At 41.5% G+C, this 19,998-nt stretch overlaps 1 long non-coding RNA gene across 1 annotated transcript in view; it reads left to right on the forward strand.

The window, feature by feature from the left end:
* The window catches only part of LOC116597310, a 32,953-nt gene extending 30,360 nt beyond the window's left edge, over positions 1 to 2,593 (forward strand). The window contains exons 2-3 of the long non-coding RNA XR_004288547.1: positions 1,506 to 1,806; positions 2,163 to 2,593. This is a non-coding gene — a long non-coding RNA (uncharacterized LOC116597310). The remainder of the gene's footprint in view (positions 1 to 1,505; positions 1,807 to 2,162) is intronic.
* The last annotated feature ends 17,405 nt before the right edge of the window (positions 2,594 to 19,998 follow it).

Genomic DNA, 19,998 nt, shown 5'->3' on the forward strand with positions numbered 1-19,998 from the left:
CTTAGCAATGCTATGCATATTGCCATTATGCAGCTTAAAATAAATGGTATAATTCCAAGGGAGTTTTGAATTCCCTGGAAAACCTTGCAAAATGTTTAAATCTCATTAAGTAAAAAAAAAAAAATACTCTTTTTAATCACCAGAGTATGTGATTTTTTTGCCGGCTCTAAAAGAAAAGGCATCTTCCTGCAGCAAAGACAACGGACCTTTGCAGTGCTCTGGCTGGTACTGCAAATAAGGCATCAAACAAGACCCAGCCCTTCGTCATCTCAGAGAAGAAAAGGACTTTGGCTTTAAAGTTTTGGCATTGAAGTGCTGGCTTTGCTACTCCCGGTACAAACCTAACCTCATTTTATAAAACCTTTATTTTCTCTTCTGTAAAATGGGGCAATTCATTCCCCCCAGGATTGTTGGTAGAATCCAGTGATATATCTTATATGTGCAATCCTTTGGGAGCTCTGAAAGGTCAGAGAAACACATATATTGCTTTAAAAAAAAGAGAGAGAGAGAAATGAAATAAGTTACTTTAAAAGCTATGGCTTTCTTTAGATGATGGAATATGTTGTCTTTTACTTTCCTGATTGCTACTAAGAGGCTTTCACAGCAGAAGAGAGCTTTTCTGTCTGTCCTCCAGCTTTTTGACAGATAGGCGGAGGAAACTGATCTGGGTCCAGAAAGTTTTGGCCAAAGGGTTATCAAAAGGCAAAACTACCCAGCACATGTCTATTTGTGGACGTGCAGGAGCAGTGCACAGACACTGGAACTGTACCAGGAGCTCTGTACCTCCAGCTGCCGGATCTTTCTGGATTAGTGAGGGAACACTGACTCTTGCCACAAGCAGACCCTCAAATGTTACAGTGACCCCAATACAATAGAAGTTGATCTCTTGCTCACGTGAAGACCAACAAAGATGTCCCTGAAAGGTAAGGGCTTTTCTCCAAGCAGCATTTGAAGCACAGGTTCCTTGTATTATTTTGAATCACATATTAACCTCTAAATCTCTCTATATTTTTAAATTTGAAGATAAGCACCTGTAGAAATACTGCCAGCGGTATATAAATACTTAAGAATTTTGAATGTTGAGTACATTGAAAAATAAGGATTTGAGGGAAAGTCTGGGTGGCTCAGGCAATTAGGTGTCTGGGTCCCAGGGTTCTGGGATCGAGTCCCGCATCGGGCTCCTTGCTCAATGGGGAGCCGGCTTCTCCCTCTGCCTGCCGCTCCCATTGCTGGGACGTGATCTCTCTCTCTCACAAATAAATAAACTAAAAATCTTTTTAAAAAATAAGGTTTCAATTTGTTTTCCCTTTTATGCATCTGTCTTAATCCTGAACTCAATTTTCTCTTAGGAAACATTTAAATTCTAAAAACATCTTGCCTCAGAAATGCTAAATTTACTTCTAAATCTCCACTCTTCAAAAAAACTCTAAACACACAGGTATGCAAAACTCTAAAATGATACGTGTGCTTCCTTCTTTTCTCCCAATGTTATTTTCAAATTATAGAGTCTCTTGGAGAGCGGAACTAAGCGAGCATTTGGAAGCGGAAGAGCCCCGGCCTCGTCAGTAACACTGCCATCTTGGTCTTGAAGGAAGAACGGTTATTAAGAAGCGAAAACATCTCTGAAATGAATACACCCTCTTTAGATTCCGTTGCATTTTTCTTTTTCTTATATTTTGTGCAAGATTCAGGATGGTCTCATGATCTCTTGCCAGCTCTTTTGATTAACAAGATGGTGTGGGGTGGGGGGAATGCTTTTTTGGAGCACACGTCATACATTTTCCTAGAAGAATTGCACCGTACACGGTAATTAATGCTATAAAGAGTGAGTGTTTATTTGTGTGAAGGAGCTCCTAGGTGTATGTTCCGGCTGGCTAGGTGAGTGTTTCCTCGGCTGAGAGATGCACATTGTAAGGGCAATGGCATCCTTACCCAATAGGGGTGCGATGGGAAAGGAGCTTAGGGATACTATTCAAGGAGGAGAGAGTCCCACATTTCCTCCAAGTTAGCAGGACTGGGCTTCTGATCCTAGAATCGGACTACATTTTCTGGAAGCATCAGTGTGACGTCAGGCAGTAGCCGTGTAGAATGACGCTAAGACCATGAGCTTTGGGCTCCAATGGACCTGGATCCGAGTTCTGACTCTTCTCCTTACTCTCTAGGTGACTTTGGGCCATTCGCTTTACCTCTCCAAATCCTCAACGAGTTCTGTAAAACAGGACGACCTCCATTACAGGATTTTATGAGGATTGAATGAGATAATACGTGTGAAATACTTGGACGATATCTGGCATATGGAAAATGCCCAATACGGACTATTATCGAATTGAATTTTAGGACCCAAGAAGGAAGTTCGCAAGTAACTATGAGGCTTAATTTGTTTTTAATTACTCATGAGCAGATTCTTTTGAGTGAGAGAAGCATGATTATTGTTCTAAAGTTCCAAATTTATTTTTAAAGGTCCCTCTAGGCTGAATTTGGTCTTCTTTAAAATTTAGTAAAAGGGCCCTTTACGGGCATCACATGACAATATAGCAGATTAATTTTTATTTAGAAAGAAAAAAGTGTATCATCAGTCTGACATAGTGAGACACCTGTCCTCCCCTGATCGTTTGCCTGATGTCTCCAGATAAGAATTGCTCTTAGGGGCTTTCCTGGATTTCAACACTACACACCTCCACAGGTTCGGAACCCTGGTTTGGCAGTGTGACGTAGTGGAAGGCAAATCTCTTTACACTGCTAAAGGATCCAGAGAAATAAACAATACCAGGTAATCACATTACCTGGCATCTCACCCCGGTCATCTTTAAAGGTGAAGAACTGTGACAACCACTAACAAGCCACGACTGTCTCAGGGAAGGAAGGCGAGGCTTTTCTCCATGCGTTTTCCTCGTTTGAGGAGGCGTTTGAAATCCAGTTTCCTCTCCTGGCTCTTAAGCCATTTAAATCTTAAAGACTTAGGGATTTATGAACTTCAAAAATTATTTTCTATTTAAATGCATTACTTATTTTGAGAGAAGATTTCATCTATTATACACCGGTATTAAAGCATGATATTTTCTGCCTTTTGGGGAACTTTCTTTTTCACTCTAGGGACAGAATAATAGCAATTCTGTATTTGTTGGTAACTTTCAATTTCTGCATCGTATCACATTAGACCGACCCCATAAAATACTTGATTTCAAAGGCAATTTCACAGGAAATGCTAGCTTAACTCTTTGGCAATGACTATGCTGTACCTTTAATGGTCCTGCTCCCTGCTGCTTCCCAGCACTTAGACCTGCGCCTGACACATACTTGGCACACAGGAAATATTAGTTAAATATGGTGATGATCAATGAAATCAACCTTAGACATAAATTTATGTTATAAGCCCTAGTTTTAAAATAAAGATGCCTGCAAGATCACTATGGGATCAAAATATAAATAATGATTATTACTCAGTAAAATGAGACTATTAAAATATCTTTATTGATTAGCACATATTTTTCAAGAGTCAATACTATGTAGCTGAGCAGAATCACTGGCCATATTCTTTTACACAGATAAATCTTTGATTCTTCAAGTTCAAAGTCAAAACCATCAGGCACTATAAACTCTTTTGATCAACTGAAACTATTCCTCTGCTCCAGGAACTGCTCCAATGAACAGAATTTTCTTGTTTGCAATTTTCAGCTGGCAGATGAGAAACGCATGAAGCTTTATCCAAATGGAAAACTCAGTCATTCTTGGTAAAGTAGAAGGGAAAAAAAAAAAAAACCCTGTCAGCTCTAAGAATTTGTCACTGGGAAGAATATTAAGGCGCTGTAACTTATTTGCACGTTACTTGAACTAGAACAGGCATCGACTGAGAACTCCTTAATTTTCACATTTAACTGGACTCTCCTCACAATTATCCTTCTCTTCATTCCCCAGTTCTGTGGCAACACACACACACACACACACACACATATAGGTGGTTGTGTGGTTTCTAGGAATTTCTTGGTGGGATTGGAAGGGTCACAGAAGGGGGAGAGATTCTCTCCCATGTACAGTTACTTTCAGTCCTGCTCAGCCTAGGACTCACGTAGGGGAGGTGAGGCCAAGATGGCTCTTGTGATACTCCTTCTGGGTCAGCTCTCTCCCCTCACCCCTGCCTACAAGTTGCATGGGAAAGTACATATTGCTGATGACTGCAGAGGCCCTCCAGGGAGGAAAGGCGGTGTTTACACAATTATTACTGAGCTAGATTCCAGACTCTGTATTGTTTTAGCTGTCTGTTTTAAATCAGAGAGAAGGGTTAGGAAGTATTTTGGAAACTGACCGAAAAAGAGAAGTGATGTGGACTAACGCAGGAGCTCCCAGACTTTTGGGTTTCCAGCACCAGTAACATGTCAAATAAGTTTGAGAACCAAGACCCAGTTGCCTCCTTTTATCTTGCCAGGTAAGACATTAAAACAACAATATCAAGCCGTACTATCTATGTTCACCAGATCTTCGTAAAAGGAGCAACACTCTAATACCAAAACAGTAGGAAGAATGTATCTTTGAATAAAGGACCATCCCAAGACAGGACGGTTGGTGACCTTAAACAGGGAGGGAGAGAGAGGAGGCACAGTTAGGGGATCCCATGGTCATCCTAGGTCTCCTCAGATCCCCCTTACTGGTTCTTTGTGCCCACCCCCCCACCCCCACACCCCAGCCTCTTTTCTGTGCTTCTGGTCACTTCCACCAGCCATCTTCTTCAGAGGACTGCCCTCAGGCTTCTAGAGTTGCTTTGGGTTCGTATCCAGAAAACCGGAAGTGGCCAGAAGTGCCTGGGTGTGAAAGCCCAGTTCCCTTCCTTAGAGGTAGGCCACATCTGAGGGATAATTAAGCGTGATCAGGCTGAGACTGGGTTTGCCCCTGAAGTCATGCCCCTACTTGGCTTCCCTCCCATCCTGTCCCATTTCCCCAGCCCTTTATTCCTTTCTTCCTGGGAGCCATTCCTTAATATTTCCCATGCACATAGACCCTCCTCTCCAGGTAGCTTCTGGGAAACCTGACATAAGGCACTCGGGTAAACATCTTCCCAGATCAGTATCCGTGTGCTTATGGCCTTTGAGGGAGCCTCTGGAGAGGAGACTTGGATGAGAGGGTTGGGGTTCCAGTGCAAGCTTCACCATCAACCAGCCGTCTGCTTTTGGCCACATCTGCAACCTTTGGCTTTTCCTGTTTCGCATCCATGTGACATGGTGGCTATGTGGGAGATATGAATGAGGGTGACGTTGAGAGCCAATTCCACAAACATAGGTAAGGCGAAAATGCAGCTTCTCCACCTCCGAGAGCTGATCTCACTTTGCTCATAAGCCTCTGCCCCAGTGTGGAAGGACAACATGCCGTTCCAACCCAATCAAGGTAGTTCATCCAATAATTTAAATAGACTCTTGACATAAATCAGTTTTTATCGGCCAAATGCTATTCTTTCAGATGTCCTCCTTTCTGAGGTGGCATCTGGAGAACAGAAGGAAGGTGTGTGGCCTCAGGGTGGCAGAAGAAAGGGGGACCTCAGAGCTGTGGGTCACAGACTCAGACTTGACCTCCCACTGTGGTCTCTTTGGCCTTGTCCCCCAGCTCCTGCGCACCCTGCTGGCGTCGGGTGTTGAAGATAGGGCTGGGCAACAGGGAGCACCTTCCTTGTCTCAGTCAGAGCATAACCTACTCCTCTGCGGTGTAGACGTCTCCAAGAATCTCCCTGACATTAGGACCCCCTGAGGTCTGACTGTGATTTCCATTCGATGGCACCTGGATGGCACTCTGTATGCTTGTCACACTTCACTGTGTCCCCGCTGTGGTGACCCCTCTGGCAGGCTCCCCAGCCACACTCAGTCCCCATATGTTCCTACAGATCAGGAAGGACATTCAGGTCTCTGCAATCCCACAGAAAAGCAGAGCGAGGCTAGTCCCCCCTTCGTCTCTGCCTGTCACACGGTGTCCTCCCTTTACAGTGAGTACAAGGCGCGTGCAGCCAAGGTCGGAGTCTCGAACAGGAATAGGGATAAATGCATTCTTCTTGGAGCTCTCCCTTCAACTTACCCAAATGCTGCACTCTCTGGGATTTCTCTGTAAAGAAGAAAGATGGGGGCTCAAAGTCGATCCTTCTCTGACCTCTGTCTTTCTCCTCCCCACAATCCTTAGAGAGATGAACTCTTTCTAGCCAGCTTCAACCCCGTGGTCCATCAGGGGCCACCATGTACGCTTGGGCAAAGTGCCTGTGGGAGAATGCCCAACTGAGACAATGAGTAGGACTTGAAATCCAGTCTACCCTCTGCTCAGGCAAAGAGTTTTGTCTCCTTAGAACAAGAAGGTCGTTTTTCTAGATGTCATGAAAATACTGAAAGGGCTAGCAGCAGCTCTGAGGGTGTTGCCCACCCCTTCCCCGGAACTCCAGTGGCTGTCAAGGACGCAGTTTACAAGAGAGAAGAATGGCATACACATGGCTTCATCTTTTCTAAACGCGATCCACATTCTAGAGGCTGAAGGCCTTTAAAACCAGAGGGGTTGCGGTGGTCAATTAATGGACAAGTTTTGCCACGAGTCAGTGCTGGGCAAGGACCGGTGTCCTGAGGGCGGGGGGGCGGGGCGGTAAGACGTGACCTTTAAAGAAGCAAAACTGAAGCGAGCTTTGGGGAACAAAGCTAGAAACCACGCAACTGGGCACCAGCGGTGCAGCGCCTCCATCCCATGAAGCTTCCGGGCGGAGCATCCAGGGAAGGCCGGTAGCCATGGTGGGACTCCAGGTGGGTGTGGCCTGGTGGGCTTCCTAGACGTGCCACAATCTGACTTCTCTTTGCAGCAAGCTCTATCAGTTGGGGCTTTTCCTCTATTCTATCTCTATTCAATCCCTTCAAGAAAGAAGAAAGAAAGAAAGAAAGAAAGAAAGAAAGAAAGAAAGAAAGAAAGAAAGAAAGAAAGAAAGGAGGAAGGAAGGAAGGAAGAAGAAGGAAGGAAGGAAGAAAGAGAGAAAGAGAGAGAGAGAGAGAGAGAAAGAAAGAAAGAAAGAAAGAAAGAAAGAAAGAAAGAAAGAAAGAAAGAAAGAAAGAAAGAAACCAGCCAAGCTTCCGGAAGTGGCTGCTGTTTGCATGTGTACCTAGAACAGGGGTGTTCCTGGACCACCCTCAGGAGGAAAACAGTCACTTCTACCAATTTCAATGTGATTTATTTTCTGGTCAGATAAAAACCTGAAACATGATTATCAAAGTCAAACTTGAAGTGGATAAAACAATGCTGAGCCGCTGTGGATTCGATCCCCTCTCCTCAACGTGACTCCCCACCCCACGCCCGCGGAGCTTGTGCCCCGCCTCATCTCCTCAGACAGGGGCGCGTCTGCCAGAGCTATCTGGCCAGCGTCCACAACAGGACATGAGGACATCTGAGCTGTTGTGGCCGGGTCTCTTTACGTCAGATGTATTCCTCCTTAGGCTGTCAGGGGTCATGTTTGAGTGCTTCCCTCATACACTTGAGTGTTGCCCAGCGGTAATTTGTGCGGATCAGAGCGATGGGCTGACTGAGAGGTGATGGGCCCAAGCGTCCTCCAACACCTCACAGAACCAGTAAGGATCAGCATGTCCCTGAAGAGGCTGCAAATTTAGGAGATTCAGAGAAACCAGAGAGTGACTGACTTTTGGTGAACTAGAGTCTATACCTTCTTTATTTCTAGAAATAGATTTATAAATCTGTGTGCTATCTATAAATATTACAGATTGTTTCTAAGGAATAGAGAGAGAGGGAGAAAGAGAGTAAGAGGAAGAAAAAAGTGGAGAGAGAATAAAGAATGCTGACTAATAAGGGTGATAAAAAGGTATATTTATGATCCTTCTCCGAAGATGTTTTCTGGTGCTTTTTCTTTTCTTGTATTTATCAGAATAGATGCACTATGGAAAAATAATGCACTACCTAAATTCTACTTATATTAGCATAAAAATGAAAAGTAATCACAGGAAATGATTACAGTATAAGTATGCTTATAAATTCAATATTTTTCTTTGCAAAAGATGCAGTGCATGATTTTTAGTAGGAAAAAAAAAAAGCATGTTTACTTCACATCTAAAAATGGACCTTTTTTTGGCCTGAGGAAGGAAAAAATACCCAGGATGCTTTACGTGAGTTAGTAGAATTCCAATCAGTTTGAACAACTCTCCCTACTGTCTGAAGCACTCACCAATATTTACAGAAATGCCAAGTCTGGCGCGCTATCACATGAGAACAGTAACATTCATGGTTGTCCCTGCCCATCCCACAGGGTTCTTCTGGAAGATAAAATGAGTCAGTAGTATGTACAGAAGAGGTCCAACCCTGCATCAGCATGGGGCTTTTCTCTCCATTTTGTCACAGCCTTCTGATTGTCCAGGCCCAACACCATCTGTACACACAATGCAGGGTACAAGCATTGTACTGAGTCATTGAAAAGAATGGGCAGATAGCAAAGTCTCAGAGAGGTGCCATCTTTCTCCCAATGGGCAACCCAGGACCACTGTGCCGGCAACTGCGGATGACAGAAACATGACCCAGGGCCTTGAGGCAACAGCGAACAAGACTCCTACCCCTGCAGGGCTACCTCTAAGTATGACAATGAAAGAAAATAAAATAAGAGCATTGCAAGATTTTATCTTGAAACAGGCTTACATTTTTGTCCTCTCAACTTCCCTCTCTTCCCTACCTTACAAATGGCCTTCTTTCTTTGCCAGCCTAGTTTCCGGGTTCTGTGAGGCAGAATCCAAAGGTTGGACAGGAGAAAAACAGGACTCTGGTCTGGGCCTGGGGAAGACAGTTAACCAGTACGTAAAGGCTAAGCGTTACAAGAATGAGGAGCTTCTCTGTTCACCGGGTGTCTGCGAAAATGAGAGAGGAAGAGAAACCCTCAGAAAGGTTCCTAAAGATTGTGAAGTGGACTGTGGAGTAAAACCACACAATAACCGGAAGATACAAGTTCCTTCAGAAGAATGAGTAAGGTTTGAATGGCTCCTGACTTACCTTTGGAGGTTTGACTGTGTTTTTTTGGCTGATACACCAGCTAACACTGGGCTGCATGAAGCCGTGGTGTTTCTTTAGTGTTCATCCGGGTACCCTAGCCACCGTCTCTCTTAATGGCATATATATTGTCTAAATTAAAACATATCTCTGACAAAACTCAGAGAATAAACCTAGTGAGATTTTAATAATGAGACCTACCTCATGTGCCTAAAAAATTCTTGAAACAACTAGAAATTCCTTCAGATCTCCACAATGATGTAGAAAGCAAAAGATTCTGTTTTCCACATGAAAGTGAGTGTTTCTAAGGATGCAGTATGCTCTAGTAGGAATTAATATGTGAGTCATGAGTCTTGTCATCTATTTCCACTTACAACTACAGAATTTTTTTTCACTTTGGCTAAGTCATCCTTTCTGACTCTTTAGAACTTTCCCAAGGATGTAGTAAGAGAATAAATCAGATTATCATTTGTATCTGTAACATTTCAACAAAATGAGCCAGATTCTCACAAGACTGGTACCTTAGTCCCTGTTCCAGGCACCCTGTGGTCCAGTCAAGTTGACACACGAAGTTAACCATCACAGCTGGGGTTATAAAATTATAAATAAAACCATATTTTCATTGATAAAATGTTGTGTGCAATGTGTCTCTGCCTGTTTGCTTCAGAACTGGCCAAGAATTCATCCTTCTGGGTAAGGGCATGCCGACAGTGAGGGATTCCCCTGATAGATGTTTTCCTCTTAGACATTGCTCCTGAAGAGCCAGCCTGCTCATGAGTTGAATTAAAGGGGGGTCAAATACAAGGTCAGCAGCAGACTGAGAGTAGTATGGGCAAGGGGCTTATGGGATGACCAGAGGCTTATAGCTGGAGGCCTCACTAGAGCACATCTATGGAAACTACTTCTTCCCACGTGAAACTCCCAAGACCTTGTGCCACACCAGCGACTTAAGAGTTGGACCACCTTTGAGACATACACCCAAGGGCACAATGAAGTTGCTCCAAGAGGAAACAAAGGAAGCCCCTGGCTGATTGCCGAGCTCACATTTCAGCCCCAGAGAGCCAATCTCCCTTCTTTGCTTTGTCTCTCAGAGTTCATTTTGTTTTGCAACCAGAAATAAACTTCATTTTAAAACTGTATCTAAGTCACACCCCCACTCTTCTATATTAGGGGGCACCAACACTTCCCAAGGTGTGCCTTGCATCCAGATGAGACATCCCAAGTGAATATCGTTCTGGAGTAATAGCTTCTTTGTAATAATGACTTACAAGTAACTCATTACCTTCTCACCAGCCAAAAATATGCACTTCTCCAGGGCATAGCTACATGACAGTAAGTAAATATAGAAGGAAAGAATTAACTGCTTTACATGGAAATATGCATTAATTTCTTTTCATGGAAATCGACTTGACAGACGGATAGTTCTGCCCTGATTCTTCAGTAGGTAACTATTCTTAGTTGATTAATTCCCATAATAAACAAGACTCTGGTATACTAACTTACTGCACCAGCCTCAAGTTAATCTCTCTCTCTCTCTCATTTATCTGTACATCTCCTCTGGATTATCAGTCTTCTGATATAATTATTTTGGTATACATCTTATCTTTCTGCTAGATTGTAAATTCCTTTACCTTTGTGTGATTCACCTTCATACCTTGCATAGCACTGAACACAGTGCTTTGCTTTTAGTAAGTTCTCTATAAATATAAGCAATAGAATGAGAATGTATATTTGCCATGCAAAAGCTAGTTAATACTTATCCAGCAGCCGCTAAGTAACCCATACTGTGCTATCCCAATGGAAGGACGTGATGTCCAACAAAGAGAGATTTAAAATGATGATAGTGAAATGACAGTTACTTATACGAAAACAACCAGACATTTTGTGCAGTGGCTATTAGTGAGTTACCTTCTGCTTCGGTTAGTATCTTCTTCAGCTTGATGCAAAGACAAATGCAAAAAATTGTTCAAAGTAAGTGATACCATATCATGCAATACCCGGTTTCCGTAAATATTACTGCAGTGTATTGAGAAATACCGACTTATGTGTAAGCAAGTAAGAGAGTAAATCTAACTTGACTAGCAAGCTACTTCTGTTTCATGGCTAAGTAATATTCGATTGTATATACAAACCACATCTTCTTTATCCATTCATCACAAAAAAGAATAAAATCTTGTCATTTACAACGACATGGAGGGAGCTAGAAAGTGTTATGCTGAGCATATTCAGTCAGTCAGAGGGAGACAAATGTCATTTGATTTCACTCATATGTGGAATTTAAGACACAAAACAAATGAAAAAGGGGAGAAGGGAGAGAGGCAAACCAAAACATAGACTCTTAACTGTAGGAACAAACTGATGGTTACCAGAAGGGAGGCGGGTGGGAGGTTGGATGAAACAGGTGTTGGGGATTAAGGATGCACTTGTGATGAGCTGTGTTGGATGGAAGCGTTGAATCACTGTAACTATGCACCTGGTACTGACATTACACTGTATGTTAATAACTGGGATTTAAATTAAAACTTTGAAATGTTTTTTAGATTTTTTTAAAAAAAGATGTTTTAGTAAAAAACCCTATACTATTAAAAATAAGGATATCAAGTTAATTGTAAAGAAGAACAAGCAAAAATAGCAGGAAAACCCCTTTTTTTAAAAGTTTGTGCAAAAATCCCCACACACAACCAAGCAATAACAGCAGGGGAAAAACCTTTAAAAAAGATCATTTGTGGGGAAGTATATCGAAATATAATATCAAGCCTCTATAATGAAAATTGTGTGGCCTTGGCACATAAAGAGAGGGAAAGACCAATGGAAAAGGGAATCAAAAATGCAGAAACAGACTCAGTTGCACATGAGAATATAATGTCTGATGAATCCGAAGTCTCAGATCAGTGGAGGCAAAGTGTACATTTTAGCAAATGGCAAGTGATAATTGAAGAATTACAAGGAATAATAGAAAATTGGATCCATTCCTCACACCATACACCAGGATAAATTTCAAATGGATAGCAAACTTAAATGTGAAGGAGTAAAACCATATAATAACTAGAAGAGAATAACATGAGTGAATTTATAATCTGAGAATGGGAAAAACTTTCCTAATCAGAACTCAAATATCTAGAAGGAATCCAGGGAAAGATGGATGGATTTGGTTATATATAATTTAAAAAAAACAAAACAACAACAACAACAAAAAAAACGTTGAATGGTTAAAAAAAATACTATAAGCTAAGTATAAAGATAAATGACAATTTGGAAAAAATATTTGATAAAGTGTTAATGTCCTTAGTATATGTGATGATATAAAGAAGTCATTGTCAACTTTTTAGGTGTGATCTTGCTCTTATGATTACATTTTGCAAAAATAGTCTTTATTGTTTAGAGATGCTTATTCAAATACTTATGGATAAAATTATATACTATCTTGGATTTGCTTCAAAATAATCAAGGGGAGAAGAGGATAGATGAAATTAGAGTGGCCAGGAATTGAAAATTTTGAAGTTGGGTGATCAGGACATAGAGTTCCATTCTACTATCCTCTTTCCTTTTGTGTATATTTGAAATTCTCCATATATAAATATCAAATCTTTTGGGGGGAAAAATCTATATAAAATGCACAATTAGGTTAAAAAAAACTGTCATTAGAGTTATGCTCATTACATATGTGTGAACACAAATGGAAGGCAAACAATCTCACACATTTGGCCTAATAAATTCTCATCCATTGTATTTTTAAAATAAAGATCACTGCCTTCATCATTATGGCCGACCAGATGCTCTGAGGGACTCCCCTTCCACAAAACAGTGAAATCCAGTTGAAGACAAAATCTGAGACCTGACTGATTTCACACAAGATAGGGGGTGTGTTCAGAAGTCCTTCCCTACTGTGCCCCCACCCCAAATTATTGGAGACCAGAAGTACCAGGATCTGGGGCAGCTGGAAGGGACAGGGTTGCCAGAGGCTAGCTGGACAACAGTGGGCTGGTTGGCCCGCTGTGGCAAGAGTAAAAGGAACCTCAGACTCTCTGTGCTAGCTGAGACCCTCAGGGAGGGTGATATGATCCCAGATATAAAGCTCCCAGGCCACTGGCAGAAGCAAATCATATCTGTGGAAAACACAGCCAAGCTCCTGTGCTTTACTATTGCCCATAGCTGCTTTTTGCTACAGGAGCACAGTTGAATGGTTGCAATGGAATCTGTAAAGCCCACAAAGCCTAAAATATTTTATTTTTTATTTATCATCTGGACCTTTACAGAGAAAGTTTGCCAAGCCCACCTTAGATCTTTAAGGATGATGCCAATTCCACTATCAACTCCCCTTCTCCCCAAAATGTATGCTGGTTTTGATTTACTATCTTGGCTGGGCAGAGGAACAGTTTCAGCAGCCTCTAGTTCACTGCCCTCCTACCCCCACAGGTGAAAGATCCAATATGGGGATTATTCCAATTGCCAAGCATAGAAATTCTAACTGTACCCTTATCCGTACCCTTACATCCTCAAGCTGATTAATGTCATGACTTGGCCCTAACTTTGGCCGAGTAGCCCAGGGGAGGGTTGGGGCAGATCCTAAGGGGGTACATGTTGTCATGTGGAGGAGAAACTGCTCAATTATTTCAAGGAAGGGGAATGTGCTAATTCTTAACAGGGGTAGACGGAATACTTCTGAAAGCTTAGAGGGTGTAGGGGTCCATGCACTCGAATTGTGAGGGGTGATTCACCCAGATGCGGGCAACCCAAAAGTAGGACCCCACTTTTCCCCAAATTAGGCATGACCTGGGCACAGCACACCCATCTTGGTTGGATCTTTAACCTTCTCTGGGGTTTGGTGACTTGATTAAGTCTTGGGCCTCAGCCTTGTATTCAACTTTCTCTGCCCTTCTGCTGTAAGAGATGAGAGCCCCTTTGTAAGTTACCAAAGAAGTCGTGCCTAGCTTTTCAATTGCTTGTTCAGCGTTTACAGCTTTTCATCATCTGTTTCTAGGGCATCAACAGTGCTTAGCAATAGGCATCCAATCGCATTCCCTTTGGAGTTGCTATTCCCATATAGTTCCCAACTGTCTGACACGTCAGAGCAGCTAGTGTATTACACTCCAGTACACCATCCCAATTCATCTCTGGTAAGAGCATTAACCAGCAGATTGCTGCTGTGGGTCAGGTGCTACAGTTACTTATCCTACCACTGTGACCGGGGGCACCATCGCCGATAGGGAGGTGTGTGGTCCAGCTCCAAAGCCTCATCTTATCATCCAGTTTCTCTGACTACTCCTAGTACCGCAGATCTCTCAGATTGGGTTACTTCTGCAGGAAAATGGGGGCTATACAAGGGAAGAGCAAATAGATTTATGGAAATTCTACCTAATATTCCTGTTCTTGAGTTGAGTGGTTGAGATCTGCTGTTGTTTATTGTGTTATCTGGTAATTTACATATATTTACATATAATCTTTTGGGTATATCTAACAATTTTTTTAAAGATAAGTAGGCAAAAAATAAACTGCTTAATAATTGTTTATAGTGCATAGCATCTTAGGTACAATAATTAGAAAACTATTAAAAAGCATTACTTCAGTAAAAACATTCTCTTGTTGGTTCCTGGATACTTAAAAACAGTACATGTATTCTTTGCTGTGGTTGAAAGTATAGATGATCTCTTGGAATTAACCAAGAAGAGTAGTAGTTCACTGTCTTTGTCACTTTTTATTGTAATCTTGGTAGCTGATTTTGAATAGGAAAATGGCTCAATTAACTTTTAACAATATAGTCTATTTTAGTTTTTTTGGCAGGGGAGGGACAAACGGAGAGGGAAAGAATCTTAAACAGGCTCCATGCCCAGTGCAGAGCCAGATATGGGGTTTAATCCCAGGCCTGTGGGATCATGACCTGAGAAAGTCAAGAGTCAGATGATTAAATCTACTGAGCCACCCAGGCTACCCCAAGTCAGCTTTAGCTTTTAACCAATTGATGTTTTAAGTCTCCATTTTGAGGTGCAGATATCTCTATAAGAAGTCATGACCTGAACGGGGTTCTGAGATGGCATTCTCAATGTAATAAAGGATAGTTTCCTGGATCAAGGTCTAATAAATCATTCATGCTGAACCTGCTTCATTGAGTTTCAACTTTCTATAAACTTGTTGCAATGTTAATGTACTGATTCTCAGTTCTTTGCATGATGGAATCCTTAAATATCGGTAAGATTTTACATGGAGTCATCAACAAAAATCTTGGATGACTATTTTTAGTTTTTTAAACAAGGGAGTAAATGATCATATCGATGTTTTGTAAAAACAAAACAAACACAAAAACCCACAAAAGAAAAAAAAAACACCAACATATCTATCCTGCTGTTCTGTGGATAATGAATGGAAAGAAAGAGTGTTGGGAAGGAAAGAAGAGAAGCCACTGAGGACTCTTAACCAAAGTCCAAGTGAAAAACAATGTCTGAATCAGATGGTGGCAGTGATGATGGAGAGGACTAACCAAACCAAGAGACCTTCTGGGGAAGAACATGGTGATGAATTCAATATAGAGATTAAGGGTAAGGACTACTCAAAGGTGACCAACGTTTCTAGTCAGGTGGGCAGGGTGGAAATGGTGCCATCTGCACAACTGGGTCATCAATAATGAATTGATAGGTTAAGCAAGGAAAAGCTTAACTCAAGTTTTAGCCATACTGATTGTGAGAAGTCTGTTGAGCACAGGGGTAGGGCCATCAGGGATATCCAGCAAGGATATTTGCCAAAGAAATACTCTGTAAAATTTTTAAATTTTTTAAAAACTTCTTCTCTGCTATTATCTCATTCATGCCTTTCCTATTTTTCAAGAGGAAACCAAATAGATCTCGTGACCCTGGCCGAAGGAAGACAAGATAGCCATAAGGACAACCTGAATTTAAAACAGCCCTGGGCCAATCCTAGTACCATGTGTGGGTCCATGGAGGTTTAATACGGAACTGAATTTTTCTCCATATTTTTTTCTATTTTATTCTTTTTAAAATCATAGTACAAAATATTGCCCAAACTACAAGTTCAATTCTTTATAAGTTTGCAACATACAGCCTGTGCTAAAAATGAATGATCATACACCGACGACCGCACAATCCGTAATTCCCATTTGGGTCAACACAGAAATAATCAATATACAGCAATAAGCCAACCGGTCGTTTTATAGACGGAATGTATAAAGCATTAGCAGCGGGTCCACTTTGGGCTTTTATTTTTAGTTGAGCTTAGCTGACCTTTAAATAGATTTGCATTGGGAGAAATGCAAAACTTCCTCAAATATAGTACCTTTAATTCAACATAAGCCATGGCAGGGGAGGGGGATGTGTCTGGAGAGACTTTTTATATTCCAGGAATTACAAAAGAAAGGTTCAAGACCAAGCTATTTCCCTGAAATTCCTACATTCGAGTGTCTTTGGGCTTAATAAAAAGCCATGGAAGTGTGTGCCCCCTCAGAGCTGTTCTCACCTCCGGGATTAGTTTTTGGCATGTACTCTCAGGTGATCATTTGATTTTGATAGCTGTCCCTGCAATTTGGTTATAATGCCACCAGATGGTGATAAAGAAAAAATATTAAGATCAAACTCTAGAGGCCACACCTCTGGGATGCAGCAAGGGCAGGCAGTTAATTGATTAGGGGGTACATCTTTTCCACTAACAATTGTAGTTGGTGTAATCACAACAGCACAAGTCCATTGTTGTGGCAAGTCTTACGTATGTGAATTGTCTTCTGGACCTCAACTTTTCCATCCAACCCCTTATGATCGTAGGTACTTCTTCCATTCTCTTGCCCACCAATCAGTGCCTGCTTCTGCAACATCTGGCTGTTCATTGGGTACCAGTTTTCTCAAACACTTTCAGTTATTCCTCAAATTTATCCATGAGATGGATGTTAATTACCCTTTCACTGAGGATTATAATACCAGGGGAAACTAAGAAGCCAAGAGATTAAATAATTTGCCCAAGTTAACCCAACTTATTGGGAATTCTATTAAACATTAGAGATTTTTTTATTGAGGTATTAATAACATATAACATATTAGTTTCACATATATAAAGTAATGATTCGGTATCTGTCTATATTGCAAAATAATCACCACAATAAATCTAGTTAACATCCATGACCTACAGTTTCAAAAATGTTTTTCTTGTGATGAGACCTTTTAAGATCTGCGCTCTTAGCAGCTTTCAAATAGTAATACAGTATTATCAACTATAGTCACCAAACTGTACATTGTATCTCCCTGACTTATATATCTGATAACTGGAAATTTATACATTTTTACCCCCTTCACCCTTTTCTTCTGCCCCACACCCCACCTCTGGCAACCATCAATCTATTCTCTATGAGCTTGGCTTTTTTGTCACTAACTGTTTTATTTTAGATTCGACATATAAGTGAGATCATACAGGATTTGTCTTTCTTCATCTGATTTATTTCAGTTAACATAATGCCCTCAGGGTCCATCCATTTTTGTCATAAATGACAAGATTTCATTCTTTTTTTGGATGAATAATATTCTATTGTGTGCACATTTACAATTTTCATTATCCATTCATTCATCAGTGGACATTTAGGTCGTTTTCATGTCTTGGTTATTGTAACTAATCCTCCAGTGAACATGGAGGTACCAGATAAATACCCACAAGTGGAATTACTAGATCATAGGATAGTTTCATTTTTAATTTTTTGAGGAACCCCCATGCTGTTTTCCAAAACAGTGGACATTTTTTTAAAAGATTTTTATTTATTCGTTTGACAGAGCGAGAGATCACAAGCAGGCAGAGAGGAAGGCAGAGAGAGAGGAAGAGAAGCAGGTTCCCTGCCGAGCAGAGAGCCCGATGTGGGATTCGATCCCAGGACCCTGGGACCATGACCTGAGCTGAAGGCAGAGGCTTAACCCACTGAGCCACGCAGGCGCCCCAACAGTGGATATTTTTAAACCAGTCTTAACTCTAAGACCTCATCCATTACACGATCCTGATCTCATATACATCGACCTGGGCTCTTCCAAGGTTTTAACAAAAGAGAATCTTTTGGGGAAAAGAAAAGAAATGGAATTTCCAGTGTGAAAGAGTTGGGGGGAACTAGAAGCTCTCAGAGGATATAGATTCTTTAGCTATTGGACCTACCAAGCCTCAGATGACCTGTTGGTTGGCCTACTTGATTCAATTTAACAAACAATGATTCAAAGTCTCCAATTACTGAACAATGCACACAGTATTATGGCAGAAATAGAGATAAACGAAACCAAGTTCTACCTCCTAAGAAGCTCGTATCTCTCACCATCTTTGTCTAGCAAACATTAATGAATGGCATGCTTTCCTAATAGAAGAATTTGCCTTAATTAAGGCAGCAACAACCTCAGATTTATTAAGTGTAGATTAGTACACACTACAGGATTTACTTGGACCTATGCCAAGTCCCTACAATCCATATACTATCAAGAACCACATCAAACGACAGAGGAGGAACACGAATGGAAATGAGGAGCACCCATAACCTCTTATGTAGTTTTAAGACCACTAGAGTCTTATGGACCACTCACACGTTGCAGTGGGCATTCTTTTTATTTATCATCAACCTGTCCTTGGAGAATCTATTCCTTTCACACATGGTGAGATCCCGATGGAGGTATTAATCACACCTTCCTGCCACACTGGCCATTGGGAGTAGGTACATGACTCCTCAGATGATACAATTGTGTTTCTCAAACCACGGTGATTGGTCCAAGGGTGTATATCTGCTCCAAGTAGAGCCAATCAGAATCCACTTTTGAATATGACCAATGGAACCCAGTAGAAAAAGCTATTTTTCCCACTGTGATTTCTAATCATGGACTATGTAAATTTCGCCTACCATGTGGAGTGTGTAGGTGGGATATAGCCAACCAAAGGCAAAGCAGTGCCAAGACCTGGAGAGAGTCACAGGACTTGATGACATCATTTGAACTCTTGGATATATTACTTGAACTTTCAGTTATATGAAATAAACACATGCACACTAACACATAAGGAAAACATTTTGTAGGCATCCATTTTTTCAGAGCTGGTTTATTGGTTTGATTGTCCTGAAGAAGCAGTATGAAAGGTTGGGTTGAAAGTATGAGAAATTAGACTGAGTATCTGCTGCTTGGAATCAAGAGTCCTGATCTAACAAAGAAAAAAAAATCGATGATACCCTTAAACTTAGCAGTTAATGGAGCCACACCTTAAATCTCCGAGGGCAATGAGGTGCTAAGTAGACGGTCTGGTACAGATGCCTGCTCCTCATTGGCTGTGCCCTCCTCGCTGCTTTTCCCAGGTCTGTTCCAGAAAGATTTGGAGCACTTTCTGCAGTTCTCAGTCAGTATCAAGGACATCCCTGAAAGCAGCATCTTGGGATCCGAAGTATCCAAGCCAGCCTGCACTTCCCTATTAGCAATTTGAACAGTGTGCTGTCAGGTATTGGGACCTGACCCTTTTTCTTTGCTCTGACTCTCCGCAGATGCTGAGCAATGAATGGAGATCGCTGATCTAAGGTTTCTACCTCCACAAAGAGAAATATTTTAGCTCATTCCTCTTAGTCCTGAATAAATAGACACCCAGCTATGCATAATCTGAAAATAAGCATTTTGTGGGCCCTCGCTGACCATTGTTAAATTGCTAGGTCATTAATCAATTTCAATTACCTTGCACGATGGGAGGTTAGGGTCTGGAAACCAACCTCAGGGGTAAGAAGGGGGCTAGGGTGCCCTGGTCTGGAATCCGGCTACAAAGAAACATGCAAAAAGTAGCTGAGGTTTCAGCCTCACAAGCTCTGATAATTTACTGCTAAAAATAAACATGTGCTCAAGAGACAACGACTATGTAAACACTCTCAGAAAGAATTTTCAGGATCTGCATACAGAAACTGCCATCCAATACCCAGGGAAGCTGAGGGCATGGCACACAAAGAAGGCTTTATCTTTTGGGGGAGCCAGCATCTGCTGAGCATGAAGGAAAGGCAGGACAGAGTCGCTTCTCTTGTTCAGG

The sequence above is a fragment of the Mustela erminea genome, chromosome 8 (genome assembly GCF_009829155.1).
Source record: "Mustela erminea isolate mMusErm1 chromosome 8, mMusErm1.Pri, whole genome shotgun sequence".
NCBI classification, from domain to species: Eukaryota; Metazoa; Chordata; class Mammalia; order Carnivora; family Mustelidae; genus Mustela; species Mustela erminea.